This window comes from Melanotaenia boesemani, chromosome 8 (genome assembly GCF_017639745.1).
Source record: "Melanotaenia boesemani isolate fMelBoe1 chromosome 8, fMelBoe1.pri, whole genome shotgun sequence".
Classification (NCBI taxonomy): Eukaryota; Metazoa; Chordata; class Actinopteri; order Atheriniformes; family Melanotaeniidae; genus Melanotaenia; species Melanotaenia boesemani.
In genome coordinates this window covers 650,229-677,910 of record NC_055689.1, presented here as the reverse complement: position 1 = coordinate 677,910, position 27,682 = coordinate 650,229, and the positions used below count along the sequence as shown (strand labels likewise).

At 44.0% G+C, this 27,682-nt stretch overlaps 1 long non-coding RNA gene across 1 annotated transcript; it reads right to left on the bottom strand.

Moving 5' to 3' along the window:
* Positions 1 to 152: 152 nt before the first annotated feature.
* Positions 153 to 24,590, bottom strand: LOC121643854. The gene is made up of 3 exons (XR_006011181.1): positions 24,579 to 24,590; positions 8,858 to 8,866; positions 153 to 349 (listed from the first exon to the last, which is right to left on the bottom strand). It is a non-coding gene; the product is annotated as an uncharacterized LOC121643854 (long non-coding RNA).
* Positions 24,591 to 27,682: the final 3,092 nt, after the last annotated feature.

The following is a 27,682-nucleotide window of genomic DNA, read 5'->3' as shown; positions in this document are numbered from 1 at the left end:
GCAGAGTAGATTATTCCGTGATCCAAAATCCACATCCAAAAACCAGTCCAGGGGTCAATAATCCAGAAATCCAATAACAAACAGAGATACCAGTCAGGGGGCAGGCAGAGGCGATAATCCAGGTCCAAAACAAGGTCAACAACAGGCAGGTAGGCAGGCAGACAGGTAAGAACAACGGCTGGAAACGTGCAGGGTAGAACCAAGACGATCTGGCGAAGAAACGCTGTCACAGGCAGGTATTTAAAGGGCATCAAACAGGTGAAGCGTATTTCCAATCAGAGTGGGAAAATTAGGTTGCGTTCAGGGAGGCTGGGAAGTCCGACCCTTATCAGACGGATCATTACAGCATCTAGCAGCAGCTAGCTTCAGGATTAGCTCCCTTCACTTTACCCAGCATCTAGCAGCAGCTAGCTTCAGGATTAGCTCCCTTCACTTTACCCAGCATCTAGCAGCAGCTAACTTCATACTTAGCTGCCTTCACTTTACCCAGCAGCTAGCAGCAGCTAGCTTCAGACTTTGCTCCCTTCACTTTACCCAGCATCTAGCAGCAGCTAGCTTCAGACTTAGCTCCCTTCACTTTACCCAGCATCTAGCAGCAGCTAGCTTCAGACTTAGCTCCCTTCACTTTACCCAGCATCTAGCAGCAGCTAGCTTCAGACTTCGCTCCCTTCACTTTACCCAGAAGTGGTGAAACAGACATGGCACTCTGCTGGAACTAGCAGAGCTGTGTGATGTTTATTGCTAAAGTTAGTAGCAAAACATTCACCACTAAAACGGAAGTTTCTGACAACTACTTCCTCTGCTCTGACATGCATCCCTCCCCTCCCCTGCGCTGTGTGTCTCTCCTCCTCTGACTCGACCATTCTTAAGGCCTATTTCTGCTCCCTTACATACGTAAATACTGACATACTAAACGTTGTCATACGTCACTGTCCTCATACTTCAAAGCATGTTTTACATTGTCATGGTTGTAAAGTTGATGGAAAAATCTTGCATTAATGATATTGTGACCATCTGTGCTACACAGCTAGTAATTAAAGATTGTGATCAGGACTGTTATCCCCTGGGTGTGAATGCAGTTGTAGAAAAACATTATTGCCTTCTTCTGTGGTCGGTCAACATGGACCTCACTATAGGGGTCCAGCACCATTTTCAAACACCATTTAGCAGCGGTAATGCGTTGCTATGAAATTGTTTCCAACTGCCCAGCACGACCTAAACTCTCATACTCTTTTGTGAAAAGCTTGCACAATTTCTACAGTATTTGTGCTTGTCATCTTTCTGCATCTGTTTTGTTGTTCCCTTCCTGATTCTCTTCTTCTTCTGTGGTTTGTTTCTTTCACTGGTTGGATGTCAGTTTTTCTACTCAGCACTGTCTGGTGGTATTGCTCTGTCTTCTGTGTCAAGCGATGTGTAGCTAAGCTCCCTTCACACTACCCACCATGCATTGCACTTCTCAGCAACCGTGCTGTGAAAATAGCAAGAGGAGAGAAGCTGCAGACGCATCACATGCTTCGTGTGCTTGTGATTACATAAGGACTATCACATAGTGTAGTACAAATCTGATATTTCTATCCAAGTTATATCTGTCAGAACTTAAAAACAAGTTAGAAGATCAGCATCACTGACTTTTATTTTGAAGAAATGTGGAACTGAAACATCCTTCCAGTTTGAGAAGATATTTGCAAGTCCTTGCCATAAAAAAAGAAGAAGAAAAAGACTGTTAGGAAAGGTCAAGACCCCCTGCCAACAGCCCAAACCACCCAGATCCCCCTGCCTGCAGCTTTCCTGGGTCTGACTTTCCGTCAACAGGTTAGTTGGTTAGTTACAGGTTTTTCTAGTTTAGTCTTTCATTCTCATGCCTAACTTAGAAAAACTGAATGAGCCGAACTTTAAAATAATTTAATGGAGGACCAGGAGGGGTCTTTAAAATAGCAATACAGCATTTTGATGATGAATAATTAATTGTGATAATATATTTCTGAATATAATTTCAAAATCTACAATTCATACAAAAAGAAATCAAATTGCAAAGTGATTTGCAATTACATATTTTAAATTCAAATATTGGTTAGAAATTACTCGGGTCCGAGTAGCTGACGCAGATAAAATGTGCGTATATACTCGAGCGTAGGGAAAGCATCATGTTGCAGCTTCTTTTCTGGATCTGCAGCTGGCAGTAGGTCTGGTATCAGCTGGTAAATCCACAGGGCGGAGTTTTCTTCGATGGTTCGCTTCAGTTCCAGCAAGTATATCCTGTTTAGAACAACAATGGCAGCCAAATGGCAGGTTGTAGTGTCTTCATGAGATCATGGAAGCAGACAAAGACATTATCTATCTCTTCTGCTCCCAGCTAAATGTGCTTATTCAGCCCATGCAGGGAGCTAAACACACATGGTTTCAGTAACCACTGACAAAGCTACAGGCTCTACGCCCCGTTTTTGTCCATTGTGCCGGAGTTTTCAGTGTATACGGGAGAGCTTCACTGCTTAAATTGTAAACACTGAAAAAGAAGGACAGAGCCAGCGACAAAATTACTTTGGCCGTCTAAAATTGCATTCATTTTTCTTCTCTTGTGAGGGGCTGAGCTAGGGTTTTCCTTGAATATGATGGCCACATACCTCAGTGCAGTTGGACATGGTCACTGCGGGTTTGTGGTGTCTGAACGCCCCACCATGCACCTCTGGTGGGGTATTGGATTCCGTACTTGTCCATGTAGGAGGTCCAGCATGCATGGCGAGATCGTTGGTTACATATTGTAATCCCAGCTTCTCTGAGTATAGGCACAGGGTATATCCTTCCGCGTGCATGCACAGTACTGAAAACTTTAGTCCACGCCCACCTGCTGGGTGGGCCCCACCTCAGCCTCGAGTATAAATTAGGACAAGACTGGACTATCGGTTCCCAAAACACAGCTTTTTCTCAGCCGTTCTAGGAGCCAGTGAGGTCCACAACTTAAAGGACTGTGCCTATACTCATAGAAGCTGGGGCTACAATATGTAACCAGCGTTCTATTTTGTATAGGCTTCGCCCTTTAAGGCTAATCGCTATTGGGTTAAAGGTGAAGCAGGATGTAGTCTATGCCTCACTGGGTCCATACAGTACCACAAGAACAAACACATCTGCATGTAATAACCCAGAAATGTCCAGTGGCTGTGTCATGAGTAATGGTGCAGCATGGTGGCCCTGTACAGGAGAGCAGCAGAGAGGAGGTTCTGCATCAGGATGAGGCTGGACACTGAAACAGCTACTGCTGTGAAAACCCACAATGAAGGTCCAAACGAAGGTAAGTGGGGAGAAGGTACCATCTCCAAATGCCAGCAGGCAGATGGAGATGCATCGTATTCACTCCAGTAAAACACCCAAGACAGAATGGCTCAGAGAAAAGCTGGAGACATCCCACAGAAAAATGAATAAAAGAGCATGGTGAAGACCATGAAAGTGCATTACAAATTTCCTCCACTGACATTCCCCCATGCAGGGCTATGGAGGAAGAAATCCCTCTGGAGGATCCAATCCAGATTAGACATGAGCTTAGGAGATGGCTTCACGCAGCAGCTGAGCAAACGGGCTGACCCAGAGAGCTTCCTCCATAGTGAACAAACATGTTGGGAACGACGAAATGCAGCTGTGGGCTTGACGTAGCAAGACAGCATGTGCACAATAAATGAGATTTCGCTTCCTCCTCTGACCCGTGGGGAGGAGAATAAAATCCATTCAGTGTGATCACTCTGGATCTGAAAGAGCTGGTGATGTTTTTAGGAGTGAACACTGGATTGGGACGCAGTACAGCTGAGCTGCCGGCACCCTGATCCTGAGGCAGGAAGGGACCACAGTGAGGGCCGAAAAATCAACGACTCTTAGCAGATGTCAGCGCCAGCAGTCTTCATGGACAGAAACTTCAGCTGAACTTCAGTTAAAGGCTCAAACGGGGCTTTAATAAGCGCGTAACACCAGCGGTAAATTCCACTGAGGTGTTAGAGCACATTTCACAGGTCTGTGTCTGTGCACTCCCTTCAGAAAGCGTTTGACCAAAGGATGACTGAAAAGGGATCTGTCACCAAAACCCTCATGACAGGATGAGATGGCTGCAGCCTACGTTCTAATGGTGCTGAAAGCCAAACTCCTTTCCAACAGCAACTGGAGAAAGGAGAGCACACAGGGCAGCGAACACGCTGTGGGATTAAATCCTCTCTCCAGACACCAGCGTTGAAAAGCTGACCACTTGGCTGAGTAAAGACTCTCTAGACTCTCTCGCATTTTGGATAATGCGCACCAATTCTGAGGAGAGCCCGAGCCTTTCTAAGTGCTCCCCGCTCAGCAGCCAAGCCCAGAGATGCTGGCCTATCACTGGGTAACTTCTGAAAGAGCACGTTCATGCGCTACAGAATTTGCCACCCACAGCACGACAGTAGTTTGCTGTAGATACGGGAACCACGGAGCGCCCATGCACTCCGGAGTGATCAGAATGACCGATAGCTGCTCCTCTTGAATCCGATCTAGGAGAGGAGAGATCAGCGGGATTGTTAGGTGCTCTGGCCCTGAATTGTGTTTGTCTCAATGGTGATCGTTCCTCCTTTGTTTGTTTGTGCTGCAGTTTTGAAGAATGAAGCTGGGGTCAGTTTTTTCATCTTGGCGCGGTTGCTCACGAACTGGAAAAAGTAGGAGAAAGGTGGATAGTGAACGTTATGTTCTTTCCTATAGCTAGATCCCTGTTTGATCCAAAACTCCTGCAGGCTGTGTGGGAGTTTTTCTGTGACCAAGTTGATTCCTCTCGGAGTGTCGCAAAAAGCTGAGGACTGGCTGATATACCCTTCTTTTTTTTGCTGCTTCAAGCTCCAGAAGGAGATCTGCGAGTTCTTGCAGGAGATGACTGTCTTTTGGAGTGACTCTGGGAAAGCTCTCTAGCCATTTGAACAGAAAAGCTTCAATAACTTCTGATGAGCCATAATTCCTATCTAGCCTCTGCCATAAATGCTGAAGACATGCATCTGGATTGTTAACGTGAACAGCTGTGATTGTCAGGGCATGCAGATTCTTGCAAGCATTATATTTAATACCATTACTCATCTCTATAAGCAGAGCAGATAGCAAGGAGCTGCAGGAGACCAGCGCTACTCGGACTGAACACCATATGATCATCTGCATACATAAAAGCCATTTAGTGCTGGCAGTTGGTGTGGCCTAGTGGCAGCATTGCCCGTAATTATAAGTGCCAACCCTTCCTGTCTTTGCCAGGGCTTTGACGGCCCTTAAGTAGTTACATCTAGTTGTGTTTGTCACAGGGCGGAGAGCCCTGATATACCAAATACTGGTAGAGAACCTGTACCTGTTGGATGGGCAACATTCTAGCCAATCTTAGGTCTTATGGCACTAATGATAGTCAAATTAATAAGTCATTGTGTAGAAACTGATTGGCTGTTAGAGCCACCTAATTTGACTCAGGTGTGTTGGTGCAGGGATACATGGAAAACCTGCTGGATTGCGGCCCTCGTAGGACCGAATTGAGTAGCCCTGATTTAGACCATGCAAAGCCGAGCCCAACACACCCAAAATAGACATTTAGCTTAGAGAAGGGGGGTTGCCGCACATTCCCCCTCCACGATTCCCACGGCGCGTCCTGTCGCATAGGCAATTCTCCGTTGTCCGTACCCACAGCTGTCCCGTCACTCGGTCGGTCCTGACTGTCCACACTCTCAACCCCGCCGGACGTCTCCAATGCGTCCTCAGCCTGGTCCATGAATGCCTGCTGACCGCCGGACCCGCTCCTTCTTCCAACACACCGCTCGCGTCTGAAGCCCTGCCACGCCTTTTCTCATCACACACACCTGTGACTAATTATCTTTGATGGCAGGGGTTGCAGTCATGCACACACACACACTCCACTCCCAGGCCCCCACACTCACACAAGCAGTCTTGTTACCCCTGGGACATGTTTCTGCAGCGTTGCAGCCCACTGGCCGTCGAGGTCGTGTTGACAGCCACATGCCAGGAAGTTTCACCTCAGCAGTGCACTGCTTGGCCGGATTGAGTTGGGTGCCGGGTCAGTTCATTAACTCTTTTCCCTCCTTGCGGGAGAGGATGCATTGGTAAGACGACCACTGTCCTTACAAGTAGAGTGGGATGTTCACCCTGGTGATAACGTGATTTTTGTGCTTTTGTAGGCACAGGAGCTAGCTGTATCCCACGCTGCTGGACTAAATGATAGGCTGCTGTTTTGTCTCTACTTGGATTCCTGTCTGCTCCTTCAGTTCATCAACGGGTAGAAAAGTAACTGACTACTGACACTTACTCTCAATTCCGAGCGCGAGGGGTGGAGACAGACCGATCTTTACGGTGGATACAGCCCAGGTTGTAATTGAAAATTATAGATTGTTCTTTTGTTTGCTTTTGCATGTATTTTGTTTCCACGTATTACAGAGTTGTAACTGTGATACCCCAAAACAGAGGTCACAATTTTTGTTTGATTTTGGTTAATCAAGGAGCCCCATCTCTTTATGTGCATTTATTTTATGTTGTTGTAAGTGTAAGTATGCAGCACGCCAGCAGAGGGAGTTTCTCCCAAGGTGAGCGCTGGGTGTGGTGGTCTGTTGGAGGCAGTGGCCTATGCTCAGACTAGAGCGTGCCTGCCGACAGACCACAGCTCATGGTTGTCTCACGTTCTTTCCTGCAAAATCCAGGTCAGTAATTGGAGTGTGTCAGACCCAGAAGTCTCATAAAGTTGTATTAACGTTGTTTCTATTGAACACAGTATCATTACTGTCTTAACTTGGCCGTTCGGGCTGGAGAATACTACCGATAGCTCTTGTATTGTAGAGCTGCACGTCCTTCACGTGGGAACGGAGAAAAATGACGTACTGTAACGTGCACAGTTTAGCGTAGTTTAGCTCCTTGACTAATGTGATGTTTGTCTGTTTGATGTAAATATCCTGCGCTGTTAAGTTGTTCTGGCATTAATCAATTTGAGTTGGAGTTCGTGCAGAGTGTATGTTGATATGTCTGCTATTCTATTAACAGTGATATGTACGGATGTTTAATGTGGGTTGGATAAACAGTTCAGGGAAAGCTCTAGAGGCGCAGGTTAATTAATTACTGCATGAGATTGTGCCACAATTATAGTTTGTGCTAAAAGTTGTAATGTATGTTCGAGCAAGTTAGATGCTTCAAAGAAGGACCTGTAAAAGAAAACAGTATACTGTGGGCAAAGACTTTTATTTCTGTTGTACAAGAATGAACCACCAAAGTTGAAGTAGCTGTCAGAAATGAAATGAAATTATGGCTTATGAGACCTAACAAAATGCATAATGTCAAAAGCATATGATTGTTTGTGAATAAATGCTGAGACTAGAGCCTGCCTGCCAGCTCATGCGTGTCTCTCGTTCTTTCCTGGCAAAATACAGGCCTGTAACATAACCCACAGATGATCTAAATCCCTGCGTAGGGTTTTTTGGGAATTGTCAAATTTTATGTTCTTCTGACTGTTCTTTTAAAGGAAATTTGATTGTTAAATAAAGTACTTGTTTTCTTTTAAGAATCTGTCTGCCAGGGTGCATTTGTTTGAACTTACTTACTTGTTAGCTTTAGGTTTACTGGGGATTACCTTCCACAGTTGGCGTTGTCACAGTCTCAGATTTTAATATATAAATAGAATCATGTAATTGCCTAGCAGCTCAGAACCACACTCACCTATCCATCGCTTGAAGCTGAGACAGATCAATACCACTGGAGCAAATAAGCAGAAGAATGAAAACAACAACAACTATAGAAACTGCACAAGCTTTTGAAGAAAGCATATATGCAAGTGTTCAGAGCGTCTTGGAAACAACTTTTTTTTTTCTTTTACCTTGTCCTATCCAGCATGGTGGCAGTAGAATGATGGTCTGGCTGCTGTGTTGTGCCGAGAGGAGCTTTAGAGTATAAGGCTCCTCTTAATGATCTTTCTTTCTTTCTTTCTTTCTTTCTTTCTTTCTTTCTTTTAATCTTAATTATGGAATTTACATAATCTTGCTGGACCTGACCGGAGGGGACAGGAAAAAGGAGAATAGTGAACAAAAGTAAAAATGAAAGTAGAAAAAAAGGAAAAGGAGACAAAGATCCAGTAGATAGAAGCAACGAGCTTCATATCCAACCTAACAGCAGACCAACCAGCTGCTACACCTGTATTAGTTCCACACAGTCAACCAAGAAAACTAGTCTGTGTCTAAAACCCGGAAATAATTCTGATGTTATGTCGCAATTTAAAATGGTTGATTTAAAAATCCTACAAGAAACAGTTTGGCATTTGAAATCAACAACATGCACTCTGGACATGATCCCATCCGACTTTTAAAACCAGTTTTTACCTCAGTAGAAAGTGGTCTCCTACTGATAGTTAACAGCTCACTGGCATCAGGCATTTTTCCCAAGTCACTAAAGATAGCTGCTATTAGGCCTCCTAAAGAAAAGGACTCTAGACGCCTCTATAATGAACAACTATAGACCGTCTCTAACCTCTTTTATTTCCAAGATTATTGAGAAAGTTGTATTTCACCAGCTTCATGACTTTTTAAATGAAAGTGGAAATCTTGATAAATTTCAGTCCGGCTTCCGACCTCATCACAGCCCTGAAACAGCTCTGGTCACAGTGTTAAATGACATTAGGTTGAATACTGATTCTGATCTAGTATCAGTCCTGGTTCTGGTCTAGTATCAGTCCTGGTTCTGGTCTAGTAAAAGTCCTGGTTCTGGTCAAGTATCAGTCCTGGTTCTGGTCTAGTATCAGTCCTGGTTCTGGTCTAGTATCAGTCCTGGTTCTGTTGGATCTCAGTGCTGCGTTTGATACTGTAGATCAGAGAATCCTGTTATCAGGCTGAAAAACTGGGTTGGACTTTCTGGAGCGGTCCTTAACTGGTTCAGGTCCTATTTAGAAGGCCGGAGTTATTTAGTTACGATCGGCAGCTATGAATCTGAACGAGTGGCCATGACTTGTGGAGTCCCCCAGGGGTCAGTCCTTGGACCTCTTCTGTTCAACTTGTATATGCTCCCTTTGGGTCAAATATTACAGAACTATAGCATTAATTATCAAAGTTATGCTGATGATACACAACTTTATGTCTCTTTCACCAGATGACTGCAGTCCAATAGACTTAATGTGTCAGTGTCTGGAACAAATAAACACCTGGATGAAGGAGAATTTTCTACAATTAAATGAAGACAAAACTGAGATTATTCTGTTTGGTAGCAAAGAGAAGAAGAGGGTCAGCATTGGTAAACACCTGGAGCCTCGGGCTCTAAAAATCACCAACCAAGTTCGTAACCTGGGAGTGTTGATAGACTCAGATCTGACTTTCAGCTGCCACATCAAGCTTCACTAAGAAGCTTTTTACCAGCTCAGAAACATCACAGGAATTAAAAGTTTAGTCTCCCAGAAAGACCAAGAGAAACTCATCCATGCATTCATCTCCAGTAGACTGGATTACTGTAATGGTCTTTTAACAGGACTTCCTAAAAAGAGCATTAAACATCTGCAGCTCATCCAAAACGCTGCTGCTAGAGTTTTAACCAGGACTAAGAGATCTGAACACATCACACCAGTTATTGAAATCTTTACACTGGTTTCCAGTTTATACTGGTTTCCAGTCAGTCACAGAATAGATTTTAAAACCCTTCTGCTTGTTTACAAATCCCAGAATGGTTTAGGCCCAGAATACATCTGTTGTATGTTCAGAGAATATAAACCTAGCAGAGCTCTTAGATCCAAAGACTCTGGTCAACTAGTCCAGACCAGAATCCAGACTAAACATGGAGAAGCAGCATTTAGCTGTTTTGCTGTAAACAAATGGAACAAACTGCCAGTGGAGATTAAACTTTCACCTAATGTAGACATTTTTAAATACAGGTTAAAAACATTTCTTTTCTCATGCGCCTATGCATGAAATCTACACGGTAACTTTTTAACTTATCTTGCTTTTAATAGTTTTAAAGTAATGTATGATTTTATTGTTATTCTTACTATGTGTTGCTTCCTTTTACTATTTCTTAATATCTGTAATGCTTTTGTTTTATATAAAGCACGTTGAATTGTCCTGTACATGAAATGTGCTGTACAAATAAACTGTCTTGCCTTACACCTGTACAGAAACACAACAGATAATTTCCTACAGCTTTTATAGGTAAACTAAACTGACAGTTATCAGGAGTTCCTAAAAAATAAACAACCACCAACAACAACCAAAGAACCAGAAACACACACACCTGAACCAAAGCATCTCTAGTGTATAAACACACTGGATACCTCAGTGCTGAGTCAGCATGCAGAGGATGAGGAATCAGCAGGATCAGAGATGAGTGTGATCCTGCAGATGTGACTACTCATCTACAGAGGCTAGAGGCAGACTAGGGTGGCCCAGACACCCAGGTGATCAGCAATCCCGAAGCACCAAAGCCCCTCCACGAAGATGACCCCAGACCCACCCACAGGTTGGCAGAGAAAGGGCCCCAGCCAGAGATCCCTGCTGCCACAGGGGCACAGTCCCCAGGCATGCAAAGATCAGCAGCCACTGATCTCCCAGGGCAGAGCCGAGCAACAGGCTACGGGCCCCAGGGTCCCATCAAGGGTTAGGTGCAGTGTGAGCTGGGTGGCGGTCAAAGGCAGGGACCTTGGCGGTCTAATCCTCAGCTGCAGAAGCTAGCTCTAGGGACGTGGAACATCACCTCTCTGGTGGGGAAGGAGCCTGAGCTGTTGCTCTAGGATCCGACTAGATATAGTTGGACTCACCTCAATACAGAGCTTGGGCTCTGGAACCACTGTCCTTGAGAAGGGCTGGAACCTCTACTATTTTGGAGTTGTTCCAGTGAGAGCCACTAAACAGGCATGGGCATACTCATGACCCCCTGACTTGGCGCCTGTATATTGAGGTATACCCCGGTGGTTGAGAGGGTAGCCTCCCTCCACCTTCAGGTGGGGGGACAGGTCCTGACTGTTGTTTGTGCTTATGCACCAAACAGCAGTTCAGAGTACCCACCCTTTTTGGAGTCCTTAGAGGGGGTGGTGGAGAGCACTCCTTCCGGGGACTCCCTAGTTCTGCTGGGGGACTTCAATGCTCACATGGGCAATGACAGCAAGACCTGGAGGGGCGTGATTGGGAGGAACGGCTCCCCCTGATCTAAATCTGAGCGGTGTTTTGTTGTTGGACTTCTGTGCTCCTCATGGACTGTCCATAACCAACACCTTGTTCAGGCATAAGAGTGTCCACATGTGCACTTGGCACCAGGACACTCTAAGCTGCAGTTTGATGATCGACTTTGTAATCGTATCGTTGGACTTGCAGTCGCATGTCTTGGACACTCAGGTGAAGACAGCAGCGGAGCTGTCAACTGATCAAGACCTCATGGTAAGTTGGCTCAGATGGTGGGGAAGAATGCCGGAATGTCTGTTGGACATTTCCCCTATCAGAAAGACTTTTAACTCCCATCTCTGGCAGAGCTTCAACCATGTCCTGGGTGACGTGGGGGACATTAAGTTCAAGTGTTCCATGCCTCTGTTGTTGAGGCAGCTAACTGGAACTGTGATCATAAGGTTGTTGGTGCCTGTTCTGTAGGAAATCAGGAAATCCCTGAACTCAGTGAACACCAGCAGTGATGAATGCCATCAAGATTCAAGATTCAAGATTCTTTATTTGTCATTATACAAGTGCAGGACACAAGTACAAAGAGATGTCTTCCAGTACAACCTGTCCAAGACTAGACAGCAACAAGATGTAAACACAACCAGGATCAGGCAGACTAAGGCAGCAGCCACAGCGCGGCGCACCTGTATTAGTATTAGATATAGATAGAAAAGATAACATGAGGGGAATAAGATCAGGCTAGAAAAAAAGGCATCTCACCTCAGTACATAAAAGCACAAAATTCAGACATTCACAACATAAGAAACACATGCCAGGGGGAGAGGGTCTCCCATCGCGGCCAAGTGTGGATGCAGCTGAACATGAGCGCATCCAGTCGACCAACCGCCCGGGACTGGAGGGAGGACACTTCACCCTCCTTGCCTCCAGTGTCAGCATCGCTGGTTTATGAATGTGAATGAGGGTCTGGGCCTGCCCGAATGTGCTCCCTGGTTTCTGGTTGACGCCCTGGGACCCAGGGTATGGCACAGGGGCAGGGGGGGTGTAGGGGTTTGAAGGAGGGCTGAGTGGGATTCGGGGGATTATAGGGGGAGGTGCTGGGGTGTGAGACAGGGATGCTTGTATGTTGTGTGTGTGTCTATACTTTGGATGTTTGTGTGAATGGGGGGGTATGTTTGTGTGCGTGCGTATGCATGTGTTAGGATGAGTGGGGGTGTGTCTGGGGAGTGAGAGTGGGAGGGTTGGATGCTGTGCGAGTGTTTATATTTTTTGGGTGGGGCTGAGAGGGCATATGTGAGTTAGGATGAGTGGGAGTGTGCAAGGAAATAGGTGTGTGCATGTGTTTCTGTGTGTGGTTGGGGCGGGGTTAAGTGCACTTGTGGGGGGGGGCTTGGGCGGGCCTGGGGGTGGTGGGCCGTGGGTCTGCCGCTGTCCCCATCCTCTCATTCCCCGTTAGGGGTGTGGGAGGGTGGGAACTTTCTGGGGTGGGTGGCGGCTCACTGGCTGCGGTCCCTGAATGGCCCGGTCGTGGGGGGGCGGCCTCTCCTGGCCTGTCTTGCCCTGGGGGGCCTCCTGGGGAGCAGGGGTGCCTAATGCCACTAAAGGCTCATCATCCAGAGGGAAGTTTGCTTCCCTCTGGACGTACATCCCCGGACCCCTCTTACTTCCCGCTCTCTCTGTCTCACACACACACACACGTAGGGAGTTGGGAGGCGTGGGGCCATGAGGGGTGGAACGGAGGAGACCATTCAGTGGTCTCCTTGGATGCACCCCGTGGCTGCTCGCCTCTCAGTTTTAATTGCACCGAGACACCAAAACACAAGAAACACAACACACAAACAACACCTGGGGGGCATGGCATGCGGTGCATGGCGGGCGGGGCCACTTAGGTGGCCCGGCTCGCGGCTCATTGCAGTCACTGCCCCTCAATTTTAATTGCACACAACACACACTACATAAACAGTCAGGAGCGGGGAGGGAGAGGGTATTGGGGACCTCTTACGCCCCTGCTCCTCCTGGTGGTGAGCGATTGTGGGTGCGGCACGGGGGAGGGTGTGAGTGTGGGGTTATATGGGATGCAGGTTGAAGTAGATGGGGAGTGGGGGGAGGGGGCCGATAGCACCCTGGTTCCCGGGGGTGTGCGGCTGGAACATCGGGGTGTGTGCTCGCCTACGCCGGGTGGCTGTCTGGGGGGGCCTGGTCCTCCTGGGCATGTTGCGGGCCCTCTGCCTTTGGGGGGGTGGGGCGGCCGCCTCTGGGCTCCTGGGGCCCTGGGCCCTTCGCTTGGGCTGCCCTGGGTGGGCCGGTCCCTGGCGGGGCCGGCGGCTGCTGATCTTGGCCCACTGGGGCCTGTGCCCCGGGACCGTGGGGGGCTCTTGCTGGGGCTCCCCTCTGCCGCCCTTCGGGTGGGGCTGGAGTTGTCTTTGTGGTGGGGTGGCATGGGTTGGTGCTCCGGGTCTGCTGCTGAGGGCCCGGCCCAGGCCCTGGTCTGCCTCTGGCCTCCGTGGAGGCGAGGTCTCATTTGCATGATCTCACTCACCACTCTTCATCACTGATCACTCCTTGTTTCTCATGCTCTGCATGCTGACACAGTCACTGAGTTGTCTAGTGGGTTTTTAATATTAAGCGATAATTATTTAAAAGAAGAGAATAAAAAAAGAAAGAGGGAGAGAAAAAAAAAAAAAAAAAAAAAAAAAAAAAAATTGTATTTTTCCTGTGAGTTAGTATCTGGTCGCTGTTATGTCTTTTTGATTTGATTTAGTTATTATTTAAAAACTCTTAATGACTGGCAGCCCTGTTTTTTTTTTTTTTTTTTGTTTGTTTTTTTTTTTCTGTGTGTGTGTGTTTCTGCTTTTGTAAAAGTTGTAGGAAATTTTCTGGTGTGTTCATGTACAGGTGTAACAGTTTGTTGTCTGGTGATGGTGTGGATTGAAGGGTCGTTGCCTTCTGTCTGTGATATTTTTGTCTCCTTTCTTCTTTCCCTTTTGCTCTTTTTGCTATTTTCCATCTTTTTCTGTCCCCTCCGGTCAGGTCCAGCAAGATTACATAGATTCCGTGATTCAAAGTAAATAAATAAATAAATTAATCACATTATCAAGAGGAGCCTTACCCATAGGCCTCCCCTTGGCAGAGCAAATTTGTTCAGCACGATACAGCAACCAGATTATCATTTTGCTGCTATGATGCTGGACAGGACAAGTTAAAAAAAAAAAAAAAAAAAAAAAAAAAAATGAATGTGAATGAATGTTTGGTGATGACTGGAGAGGCGGATTGGCTGCCACGTTTCCGTCAGTCTGCCCCAAGTAAAAGCTCTTTGGGTGACTTGAAAAGCGCTGTATAAATCTAATCCATTATTATTATTATTAAAGCAGAATATTTATGTCTCAATTTATGATTTCCTTGGTTTTGTACTTGGCAAACAGTACGGTTGTATACCATTAGTTTTTAAATTAGTACTGTTAGCAAGTCACTGTTTTTTTCTTTCATTAAAAAAACATGTGCATATATCTATAGAAAAGCTTAATAAAAACATAATGCTTACTACAGATTGCTGGGTTGGGTTATTCATACATGTTCTGTGGCCTGTGTGCGTAGAGCTCCATGCCATGACACACAGCTAAACAGGTGTACAAGAGCTGAATGATGACTAGGACATGGAAGTAAAGTTTCAAAAGTTTTACTTGTCTTCTTCATCCATTCATCCATTCAAAAGCAAACAGAAGGAAATATTCCTCAATGTACAACTAACCAACATTTTCTCACTTGCTTACTCACAGATATTGTTTGTCAAAACAGAAAGCCATTATAATTTCCACCAAATACCAAATAAGGACAAAATACACATCAATATCTAGTCACAACTTAAAACATGTCAGGCTCATTTACAAACAAAGCTTCTCCAAGGCTCACCACAAGCAGATTACAAAAGATTCTGCAGAGGCCCACCTGAAGCCTCCTGCTATGTCAGACATTGGTTCAAAATGGCAGGTCTCACCTGAGATTACCCATGTAACCCAAACTGAGTATTGGGGAAACAGCAAAAACTGAAATGAGCTGTCTGTGTTTCCACACAGTCACCGGGTGGCGCTAAAACATTGTACATACATGAAACATGTAACATCACAATACATGTTTACTGACAAACCCAGTACAGATTTTCTTTGTGCACTGTGTGAAGTAAAACAAGCGCACCCTGAAGAAGGTGGGGACTATTTACTCAGTCAGCATTTATATACTATTCTGTGGTTAACAGACAGCTCATTCTGCAACCCAAGAAAGAGGAAAAATATCCCAGAGCAGTTGCTGTGGGAGCAGAGAATGAGTCTGACTGAGGGAAAGAGTCTCCAAAACAATATATTTAGGGGCCACAAGGGACTTTTACAGTGTGAGAGCAGAGTTTTGAGAGAAAGCAACAAGATATTTGAGCATGAAAACTTGAAAAATTGCTCTTAAATTAAACAATTATGCTCTTGATTAAAAAGGGAAATACCCCCATAAATAGCAGACTTATTGTTGTCAGACATCCATTTAATTTGAACCAGGTGTGTTGCAGCAGGGAAACATGTAATACCTGCAGGATGGTGGGCCTTGATGACCAGGGTTGAGCATCACTTGGTTACAGAGGGATCAGACCACGTATGTTCTCACTTTTCATTTCACAGGTGAATTTGTGGAAATTGTCTAAAGAGCCTGAGAATGCCCAACAGTTACCCCAGGTAGGATGGATGGATGTAGTAGTAATTATGACATTATTTTCTCCTCAAAGTTCCCCATTCCTTACCAGTCTCTATTTATAAAGGTTCCACAAAGACTTCACCAGCTCCTAAATCAAGGAGGAGGTGGGCCAGGTCTGAACCTGAAGCTGATCTGGTCTTGATCCAGTAGGAGGAGGTGGGCCGGGTCTGAACCTGAAGCTGATCTGGTCTGGATCCAGTAGGAGGAGGTGGGCCGGGTCTGAACCTGAAGCTGATCTAGTGCACTGATGACAAGAAACAGAAAGCAACAGAACTAAACATGACATGACCATAAATACCAAATACCAAGAACATAAACCAAGATCATGACAACTATCTCACAACTGATGTTGCATATACAGATTCATCCACACCTACTGACATGTTATCCAAACAAATTAACTTTGTTAAGATGAAAACTGTCCTCATACAAAGTTTCCGAAGGCTGAACCTGCTTCACACAGTTAATGACTTCATCTTTGTGTCTGTCACTGGCAAACACCTCCTCCACAATTCCCAGAGTGCACATTTGGACAAGCTCAGCGTCTACAAATGGATTAGCCTTTGTAACCAGCCCCCAGGGCACATGAAGCGAGGCAGTGATGGCTTTTCAGTAGAAGTTGTCATCATGATTGTTGATGTGGTCGAAAGAGATAATTTTAAGGCCGCAATCTTGTCTTTCCGGCTGAGAGAGATGAGCAATATGAAGGCAAACTAATCTGTCTATTTGTTGTTAAACTGTTTCCAACGTCAACTTTTTCACTTACCAACCTCACTCATTTTTTGCCAATGCCAAGCTATTCGTCCAGGCAGACACTGTGCAGGCCAGTAGTGATTTTTGAACCGTGCAAAATGACCATTGATAGCAAGGAATGTGAAAGACTATTCATGAGCAACCTAAACCTAAGGTGAAAACAAGGACCTAGAACTTCTGACTCTTGCCCAGGGCTTTTAGAAGTCTCCAGTACGGTGGCCAAACAGGGCATCCTGTGTTCCTGGTACATCTCCATGTTCCTGCTGTATGTGAGACCATGGCGCTCCATCTCAGCTGCAGTGTCCCCAACAACACCTGCAGCCTTAGGAAGGGCTGATGGTTCATCTGTGCCTTTGTGCCCTTCTTTGGAGTCTAATGTTCCAAATGGCCCTTTTACCGCCGTGGAGGTCCCAATATTTAATGTCAGGGAAATACCTTATGTGCAAAACTTGGAAGTCTGCAGTCAGGAATTCCTTCACGTCCGTCTCAGACTGAGTACCAAGCTCAGTGGTGGGTGATGTTTCTTTGGGTGGCGTATCCTGAGGTCATCAATTGAATTCCTGTCAATGCCAACACCCTGTCTATCTGCCACCCCATCACTCCCCACTGCTTCCCACCACTGAATTATATGTAAATAATAATAATTATTATTTTTTTATTTCTTAATATAACATATTGCATGTTATATATATAGTTAATATTGCAGCTATTGTTGTTATTGCCCTCCATTATTCTTTGTGCGTGTGTCCTATCCTCTGTCCTCATTCTTGTTGCTGTGACATGTAAATGTCCCCTCTGAGGGATCAATAAAGTCTAATCTTATCAAGTCTGTCCACTACATGCATCAAGCCCAGGTGGAAGGCTGGACGTCTTGTTTAAAGGGCACCACCACGGGGTTGTGGCCTGGCAGTGCCTCAAATTTGCCTATGTTGAAGAACATGGACTGATTAAAGGTCTTACAGAAATTTGTCAATTCTGAGGCTGAACCAACACTGCGTCTTCTGAGCCAGTTCTCTGCTCTACGTACTCCTCTGCCCTGTGGTCCATGGCCTGGTGGTAGTTTGAGTGTGACAGACCAGCTGTCGCAATATGGCCACTGACTGGATGGTGGGACGATGACTGTAAATGTCCACAGGTGTTATAAATATCTTGAGGATCTCTTGTGAAATGTCTGGTGGGAGATGGTTTTAGTACTTTGCACATATATGGCCTTATGCATTTCCAAACATTCTGGACCAGAATGTTAAATTTGCCTTTTTCTGTAAGGTGTTTTTCATAATAATGGGACAGGCCATTTCAGACGGTGGTTGGCTGCACAGGGGCTCCACAAATATTGCAGTCACCGTGTTCAGCATCCACAGAACCTGATCAGCAGCAACTGTGTGACGTTATCATGTCAACATGGAGCAAAGTCTCTGAGGAATGTTTCCAACACTTTGTTGAAACTATCAGACCAAGAATTAAAAAGGTCTGACCTAGATGGTGGTTCTGATCAAATCAAATCAAATCAAATCAAATCAAATCAAACTTTATTTATAAAGCACCTTTCATGCCACAGGCAAAACAAAGTGCTTTACATGATTAAAAACATTTACGCATATAAAACAAAACGAAGTAGGAATACATAACAATAGAAACACTCACCAAAATATTTCACACAGCTGCACGGACACACACGCACACATACACACACACACACACACCAAGTAGCCTTCCCTCCTCCTTCTATACAAACATGATTCTCTTATTTCTGTCTCGAACTGAATGTTATTAAAAATACTAAAAGATAAACATCTGGCCTGATGCTGCTGTGAGGAAACAATATCAGTGTCATGGGGATCCATCCACACCAGGGGCCAGTCCACCCATGTCAAACAGCGGCAACCACCCCCATCAGAACAGACTGGGGCCCACACCACAGCCAAAAGGCCGCAGTGCAGGGCCTCAGCCACCGATAGGTGCAATCACCATGAAAGCAGCCCCCAGACCGAGCAGGCAAAGCCCCCCGGTGTGGAGAATCCCCACAAGGAAAACACTGGAGTTAAAATTAAAATTAAACAACCTTAAGAAACAGTAAGAACAGCTTAAGAATGAATAAATAAATAAGTAACACACACTGAGAGGGATTAAAATTATGCAGTTTTGATAAAATGATCTCTCTCTTGCCCTCAGGACCGATAATTAAAACTTCAGTTTTGTCCTGATTGAGCTGTAAGAAGTTCTCTGCCATCCATGACTTTATATCTGAAATACAGTTTAAAAGGACGTTAACTGGCTCCAGGTCATCAGGAGACACGGCGATGTAAAGCTGTGTGTCATCAGCATAGCTGTGAAAATCAATGCCGTGTCTCCTGATGACGTCCCCAAGAGGTAATATGTACAAATTAAAAAGTATTGGACCTAAAATTGATCCTTGAAGAACCCCACACTTGACTTTATGGATCCTTGAGGAGCATGTATCCATACTTACATAAAACTGGTGATCTGTGAGATAGGAGTAAAACCATTTAAGAACAGTACCTGAGAGGCCCACCAGACTTCTGAGTCTATCTAGTAAAATCTGGTGATCAACTGTATCTAAGGCGCCGCTGAGATCCAGTAAAACCAGGACAGAAAGTTTCTGTAAGTCTAAGTTAGATCTAAGATCATTAACAATTTTAAAAGGGCGTCTCTGTACTGTGGTTTGTCCTAAAACCAGACTGATATTTTTCTCAAATCTTATGTTTATTCAAACACTCATGCAGTTAAATAAAAACAGTTCTTTCTGTCATTTTACTTAAAAACGGTAAGTTGGATACAGGTCGGTGGTTATCAGGAATGTTCGGATCTAGATGGCTCTTCTTCAGAAGGTGCCTCACCACCGCTGTTTTAAAGGCTGCAGGGAAGACGCCCGTCTGAAGAGAGCAATTTACTATGTTTAAAAGCTCAGGCTCAAAGAAACCATAAAATGTTTTTAAAAGTGATGTGGGAATTGGGTCTAAAAAGCAGGTTGTTGGGTTTAGTTGGGAGAAAACTCGACCAAGCATTTTTGCATCAACCAGGACAAACTCTCCAGTGTTTCCTCAGGTAAAAGCAAGGATTCAGTTCTGTTAAAATCAACATGTTAAGATAAAAGACTGGATCTAATAGTATTGATCTTACTTGTGAAGTGGTCTGCAAAGTTCTCGCATGCAGCGTCTGATGGAGGCATGGAGGACTTGTTAAAATCTGTGTTTGTTAAAAGATCTATTGTTTTAAAAAGGAATTTTGGGTTGTTTTTATTATTTGTGATGAGATTTGAATAGTAGAGTTTTCTTGCCTGTTTTACTGTTTTATTGTAGATTTTGAGTTGTTCCTTTAAAATTTCAAAATGGACTGTTAGTTTTGTTTTCCTCCATTTCCTCTCTGCTCTCCTGCAACTTCTTTTTAACTCATTCATTTCCTGGCTTCTCCACGGTGTTTTGGATTTAACTCCTAGTGTTTTTGTTTTAAGTGGAGCTGCTGAATCAATGGCTGATTTTAGTTTGTTGTTAAAATGGTCAACAATAAAATCACACGATGCAGGTAAGATCTGAGCAGGAGTTTGGTTTAAAATGTTAATAAAATTTGCAGCCACTTCCAAAGTAACATATCGTTTCCTCACAGTTCACACCGAGGTCTCCCGCTGGCTAAAACTGGTGATGTTAAAAAACACAGTAGTGGTCTGACACAGCCAGATCAACAACAGAGGACACACCAGCGGACAGGCCATAGGTAATGACCAGGTCCAGGGTGTGTCCTCTGTTGTGAGTAGGCTGTGTTACATGTTGCTTAAAACCCATGCTGTTTAAAATGTTTAAAAAGTCGTTGACATAGGGATCCCTACTGTTATCAATGTGAAGGTTAAAATCACCAGTTATTAAAATCTTATTGTATTTAATATGTATGGTTCATAAAAACTCTTTGATAAAACAGGAAGGAGGGTTTGGTGGTCTATAAATTGTACTGGATAAAACAGGCGGGTTGTTGAAAACAAATGAGTGATGCTCAAATGAAAAATAGTTTGTCAATGAGATTATTTGTGCTGATAATGACTGTTGAGCAATCAAAGCTGTTCCACCGCCTTTCTTACCTCCCCTGATAGAAAATAAAAAATTAAAATTTGGGGGAGATGCCTCGGTGAGGATTACTGAAGCATCAGTGCCGAGTCAAGTTTCAGTTAAAAAGAGACAGTCAGTATTATTATCTAAAATCAGATCATTTATAATAAAAGATTTGTTTGACAGTGATCTGACATTTAAAAGAGCCATGTTAAACGTTGCAGGAAAGTTTGGTTGTGATGTTGAGGTGATGTGTTCTGTACTGGGAGCTGTATGTATGGGACGTAGACATCTGACGGTAAGAGTATGTGAACGTGGACGGACATGTCTGTATTGTCTTCTGCTGATGTGTACTGGTATGTTATGTATCAGAGAGTAAGTTTTAATTGAGGGAGGTGTGTACTGGCTGGACCGTCAATTTAAAAAAGCTTTTGACGTCTCGAGGAGCCCTGGGATGACCGTCGGGTCCTGGTTGCCTTGGTCCAGACCGGCGATGAGCTGCTCGATTTCACACTGGCAGTCCCTCCAGCCACAGAGTCACAGCCGGGCAGCGGAGCATCAGACAAAACCTGGAAACGGTTAAATAAAACCAGGCAAGCACTATTTGAGTCTTTTTTGGGACGGCAAACCACCTCAGACCAAGATGGCAAGTGTTTCGGCGTAGAGCTGGAAGAGGGCCGGGGCGAGGTAGCAGGGTCCCAAGTCATTGTGTCCTGGAGAGCCGCTTTAAGTGACACTATGTGAATCGACTGCTGGTGGGCTACATCCATCAGGGAATTCAGTTGATTGTTTTTTATCTTCAGTTCCTCGGATAATTTCTGGATGTCTTCTTTCAGGTTGGTGATCTGTCTGTTAGTTATTTCCAGGCTTTTATCAGAAAGTGCCGAGGCAGCCATTTCAAACCTTCTCTGGTTTCTGGTAAAACCGTTCTTTATAAAAAACCGGAATAATAAAAGCTACGGTTAAAAATACTGTGACTGTGCAGTTCAGGTTTAAAAAAAGGCTTAAAACAGACTTTAAATAGCTAAAAGCCAATAAAACCAGTAAAAATCAAGCAAAGTCGGGCAGAGCGTCTTGTACAGCGTCTGTCATAAGGTGGACAGTCAGTAAATAAATGCAGTCTTCCTATCTTTCACCATTTACTTTAGGATAAAGTAAATTTCATTCAATTTAGTCATGGAAAGCATGGAAATATTAACCATATTAATATTTTAGATGCTGCATTCAAGGATTGCTAAAACCACTAAACTACATATTCTGTATAACATAAATACACATGATATTTCATGATTTTCACCCAAGTTTGCAGAAATGGTCAGGAACTATTAAGACTATTTAAGTGTGAAGCCAGGATAAGGCATGCACAAAACTCCAAATACCGCTTGTCTCTGTGGGGCCTTGGTTTCCCTTCTTTTATTCCCAGAACATTTTAATCATTGCCAAACAAATAATCATTAAATTGCATCCATTTAATGTATAAAAAAAGTATAGCAAAACGGGTAGAAATTAGGTGATACAATACGGCAGTGTCACCTACATGGACAAACAGGAACAACAGTCAGTACACTGCCTCTACACATCACTATACAGTTGCAAAACATATGTCACAACAATTGCTTTTCATACCAAAACAGAATATCACAAAAGAACATATTATACCATCAAAATGATAAAATGGTATTTAAAACAAAAATAAAATGTTTTTTTTTACCTTGCACATACAATAACTTCCAACACGCATGTGCTGCTCTCATTCCATCATCATCGCCACTCCTAACACCACAACAACACACAATATAGATGCATCCAGCATATTAGACAAAACTCAGTCATTATGTAACTGCTTATTAAATAGGATAGGACTATCAAGAAATTTTCCTCACCGCTAACATGTGCAATCATTTCCCTCCAGAGTGCTTTCTGTCCACTTCCTGTAATTTTTTTCCCATGAGCACTTCCATCACGGAGACCCAGCTATCCAAACAGCAATAGGCCCCCAGCTGTCCGAAATCAGTATTTAGACTTGTCTAACCAGCAATATTCAACAAAGTGGATTTCAAATTTTTTCTCCACCACATATTCAGCTTTTCCACCACCTGGTTACACTTGTTTTGAAGAACTGTCTCATATTTTCAATCAGGTTTATATATATTTGGACACAGCTTAAAGTACAGACTCTCAGCTTTAATCTGAAGGTATTCACATCCAAGCTGCAGGAAAATGTTTAGGAATTACAGATCTTTAACATGTACTGCATCTTTTTCAGGGACCAAAAGTAACTGGACAATTAACTCTGAAGTTATTTCATGGGTTTACTGCTTGTGCTGGTGTGCAGTGGTTCTGCCACCCAGCTAGGGGGAGATAGCATGTTGATTAGAGGGCACTACAGCTGGCAAAGTGCAGTGTTAAAAAAAAGACAGAGCAAGTGTGGCTGGTAAAGTCGCTTATAAAGGTTTCATTTTAAAATTAACCAAGATACTGTTCTTGATAGAGCAAAATAGTTAACCATTAGTTGTGCCATTATGTGTTATCTTTATATTTGTAGCGTAATGCTAATTCTGCATGCCCATGGAGATTCCCATTCAGAGTTCACATCGAGCTAGCGGACTGGGCGCTACTCATTTAGTTTTATGTTTGATGTAAATATGGACTTATTTTGTTATAAAGCAGTGCCGTTTGATGTAATATGAGTGTTGTATATTTTACACTTAATATGTATGTTTCATCTGTTTCAGTTTTACAGTGCCTTCAATAAAATCTTCAGACACATCCTGATGTGTCATACCTTCCTTTTTGAAGAACTGCTAACTACAGGCCAAACTGAACTTAACATTCACAGAAGGCTGAATATTGGACTTCATTAAGGTCATTAAGCGTTCCCTTGTTAATCCCTCATCCAGGGGCGTCTCCAGCTTTTGAGGACACCCTGGGCTTAGCCCAGGGAGCTTAATATAAATATGTGTCCAGGAGTATTACAAAGTGCTTCAATAGCAGCAGTACTGTATTTTTCCCTAAAACCTGATTGCAAATTTAAAAGAAACTCGTTTGAATATAAAAATTCTTTAAGTTGATCAAACACAAGAGATTCAATAATTTTTGACAAAGCGCACAAATTTGATATTGGTTAAAACTGCCGGATCACCTCCATGTAAGAGGAACAACAAAAGCTGACTTCCAAACCGATGGAATTTCTTTATTTTCAATCAAAAGATGAAAAAGTATCGTAAGAGGCTGTACAACAAAATTAGCAGCCATTTTTTTTAAAAACAAAAGGCTCCATCAAGTCTGTCCAGGAGGTTTTCTGTGATTTGAGGGCCTTATGTACTCGCTGCACAGTAAAAGGTACAAAATGAAACATGTGAGGGTTTCTACAGGGAGTCGATGAGACAGCTCCTATAGAGTCAAACAAAGAACCAGATGCCACAAAATGCTTGTAACGTTATCTTTCTTTGACTGAGCTAAATAACTATTACCAATGTCCATGTCTGATTCAGACATGTCTGCTACTGGCTCCGCCTTTGTAACTAATCTTTGCTATCCTCTACAAATAATGAAATAAAAAAAAAAACAGAAAACAAATCAAGCTGATAATAATACAATGTTGTAATATAATACAAATTTTTTAAAATCAACATCTTCCAGCACAATGAAAGCATGAACCTTTCCTGGCTATCTAGAGCCATCATTCAGAAATGGGAAGAGTACTATGGAGTACACAGGAGGTACATGAGATAAATACTACACCAGGAAATGAAAACATTGAGTAATTATTAATTAGTAAAAAATAAATAAAAATAAAATCCACATGAAAGAACAAAATAATATTTCCTAGAAAGCGTTACTATTGAAGTATTTCCCATGTCATTTTTTTCTTAACAAGGGGTTTGCCCTGATCTGGTCCCGGGTACAAGACTGGAAAAAAAAAAACATTTCAAAAGGGGTAAAGTACTGAAAAAAGAACCCTCGTAGCCATAGAGCACGAGCAATCATGATTCAAGATATGATAACATGTTTCTGTTAAAATTTGGACTTAAATGTGCAGCCTTCATTTGTGTTGAGATGTTGCATTAATGCTAACTAAGGATAGCTAAGGATAGCAGCTTAGGTAGCACTAGCATACCTAAACAAAAATGCTGTATAAGTCAGAATGATTGCTGGCTATTGTAGACACTTATATATCCTAACCCTGATTATAAGACAACCCCCAATTTCCATAACTAATCTTCTCTAACATCATACCCCTACCAGATCAAACTGAACTATTCTGATCTGATTTCTATATCATAGCAAGTCACAGCAGAATACCATTAAGTCTGATTTGCTCAAAATACTTAATTCTTTAACTAAAATCGAAACAGTGTGTCAGAGCTGAGCTCTCTGTGGTGCTCTCAGTTTCCCCTGAGATGAGCGCACACACTGGCACCTGCACGCGTGTAACGTAATCAAATGTTTTGTGTAGCGACCCCCAACGGCGACCTGCTTGTGTCAAAAAAAAAAAAAAAAAAAAAAAAAAAAATTTAGGACAATGCTGTATATCTTACCCTTTACTCTTTTTCTACAACAGCTAAGGAGTTGTAACTGCTTTATTTTAGATTTTCTGTCCATTTTGCTAGCTCTATGCTGGTTTGCTAGCTTTATGCTGGTTTGCTAGGGCTATGCTGGTTTGCTAGCTCTATGCTGGTTTGCTAGGGCTATGCTGGTTTGCTAGCTCTATGCTGGTTTGCTAGGGCTATGCTGGTTTGCTAGCTTTATGCTGGTTTGCTAGGCTATGCTGGTTTGCTAGCTCTATGCTGGTTTGCTAGGGCTATGCTGGTTTGCTAGGGCTATGCTGGTTTGCTAGCTCTATGCTGGTTTGCTAGCTCTATGCTGGTTTGCTAGGGCTATGCTGGTTTTGCTAGGGCTATGCTGGTTTGCTAGCTCTATGCTGGTTTGCTAGGGCTATGCTGGTTTGCTAGCTCTATGCTGGTTTGCTAGGGCTATGCTGGTTTGCTAGCTCTATGCTGGTTTGCTAGGGCTATGCTGGTTTTCTAGGGCTATGCTGGTTTGCTAGCTCTATGCTGGTTTGCTAGGGCTATGCTGGTTTGCTAGGGCTATGCTGGTTTGCTAACTCTATGCTGGTTTGCTAGGGCTATGCTGGTTTGCTAGCTCTATGCTGGTTTGCTAGGGCTATGCTGGTTTGCTAGCTCTATGCTGGTTTGCTAGCTCTATGCTGGTTTGCTAGGGCTATGCTGGTTTGCTAGCTCTATGCTGGTTTGCTAGGGCTATGCTGGTTTGCTAGGGCTATGCTGGTTTGCTAGCTCTATGTTGGTTTGCTAGGGCTATGCTGGTTTGCTAGCTCCATGCTGGTTTGCTAGGGCTATGCTGGTTTTCTAGGGCTATGCTGGTTTGCTAGCTCTATGCTGGTTTGCTAGGGCTATGCTGGTTTGCTAGCTCTATGCTGGGTTTCTAGCTCTATGCTGGTTTGCTAGCTCTATGCTGGTTTGCTAGGGCTATGCTGGTTTGCTAGGGTTATGCTGGTTTGCCAGCTCTATGCTGGTTTGCTAGGGCTATGCTGGGTTTCTAGCTCTATGCTGGTTTGCTAGCTCTATGCTGGTTTGCTAGGGCTATGCTGGTTTGCTAGCTCTATGCTGGTTTGCTAGGGCTATGCTGGTTTGCTAGTGCTATGCTGGTTTGCTAGCTCTATGCTGGTTTGCTAGGGCTATGCTGGTTTGCTAGCTCTATGCTGGTTTGCTAGGGCTATGCTGGTTTTCTAGGGCTATGCTGGTTTGCTAGCTCTATGCTGGTTTGCTAGGGCTATGCTGGTTTGCTAGCTCTATGCTGGGTTTCTAGCTCTATGCTGGTTTGCTAGCTCTATGCTGGTTTGCTAGGGCTATGCTGGTTTGCTAGGGTTATGCTGGTTTGCCAGCTCTATGCTGGGTTTCTAGCTCTATGCTGGTTTGCTAGCTCTATGCTGGTTTGCTAGGGCTATGCTGGTTTGCTAGGGCTATGCTGGTTTGCTAGCTCTATGCTGGTTTGCTAGTGTAATGCTGGTTTGCTAGCTCTATGCTGGTTTGCTAGTGTAATGCTGGTTTGCTAGCTTTATGCTGGTTTGCTAGTGTTATGCTGGTTTGTTGCGCTCCAACTGCTGCTGCTCTCTCCTCTGCACATGCGCACACAGAGCCCCTGGTTATAGGCTGTGGGCTTATGGCGCTATAGAAGCAACGTACTGTAATCTGACACCCCGTAACGTAATTTAACGTTAGTGGCTAATCAAACCCACAGTCCAGCCCTGCTCATCACAGCATTGCTCTGGATGTGTTTGTGTGTGTGTGTGTGTGTGTGTGTGTGTGTGTGTGTGTGTGTGTGTGTGTGTGTGTGTGTGTAGCCTGTGGTTGTTGAGAAATAACGGAGTGGAGCTGCTGGAGGAGCAGGGGGCAGTTAAGTTTAACAGCCTCTATATACAGTGACTGGTCTTTGCTGCCGGGGCTAGACTAAAAAGAACCAGGGCTAAAGCCCGGGGAAAATCGGCTGATGACACCACTGCCATCATCAATCAGGCAGGTAAAAGGTCTGGAGCTGATTCCCGGTGTGGCATCTGCATTTATAAACTGTTGATGGGAACCCACAACATGCAGTCAAAAATGCCCAATGGCTGTGCAGCAGACCATCCTTAGGCTGGAGAAAGAAGAAATCCACCAGAAAGACACCAAAAATGTAAGAAGGAACTCAAACAACTCAAACATTCTGAGAGAAAAAGAGGACACTGGTGAGCTTGAAAACTCAAAAAGACCTGGATGTCCATGGTACTATTACTGTTACATGGTCAACTGTCACTGTTGATGTGACAGAAGACCAAGAGCCAGCGCTTGGTGATGTTCGTGGGTTCCAGACTTCAGGAGGAAAACCAGCGTTGGTTCCAGACTTCAGGAGGAAAACCAGCATTGGTTCCAGACTTCAGCAGGAAAACCAGCGTTGGTTCCAGACTTCAGGAGGAAAACCAGCGTTGGTTCCAGACTTAAGGAGGAGAGCCAGCGTTGGTTCCAGACTTCAGGA